Source organism: Penaeus monodon, chromosome 30 (genome assembly GCF_015228065.2).
Source record: "Penaeus monodon isolate SGIC_2016 chromosome 30, NSTDA_Pmon_1, whole genome shotgun sequence".
Lineage (NCBI taxonomy): Eukaryota > Metazoa > Arthropoda > Malacostraca > Decapoda > Penaeidae > Penaeus > Penaeus monodon.
The window spans coordinates 10,680,805-10,681,038 of record NC_051415.1 but is presented as its reverse complement, the minus strand read 5'-3'; the positions used below and the strand labels follow the sequence as shown (position 1 = coordinate 10,681,038).

General features: G+C 36.8%; 1 protein-coding gene across 1 annotated transcript in view; it reads left to right on the top strand.

The window, feature by feature from the left end:
* Window positions 1-234, top strand: part of LOC119592512 (insulin gene enhancer protein ISL-1-like) — a gene marked incomplete in the record, with an annotated part of 47,762 nt that overhangs the window by 26,578 nt on the left and 20,950 nt on the right.

The window sequence follows — 234 nt, the reverse complement described above, 5'->3', positions numbered from 1 at the left end:
AAGGGGGATAAAGTTAGAAGTATGATGAATTCGTAAACTTATTCGGCTTTGTGTGTTGTTATATTTTTCGGGGGAGATACGAAAGCAAGTTATGGTCATAGGATTATATGCATATACCTTCCTAGTTCCCGACGCATTACATGATTTATTCAAAACTGTAATGTGAACAAGGGTTGTGTAATTATTAATACTGTCGAATGGACGCAAATGCAAACACACACTCACAAACGCAAG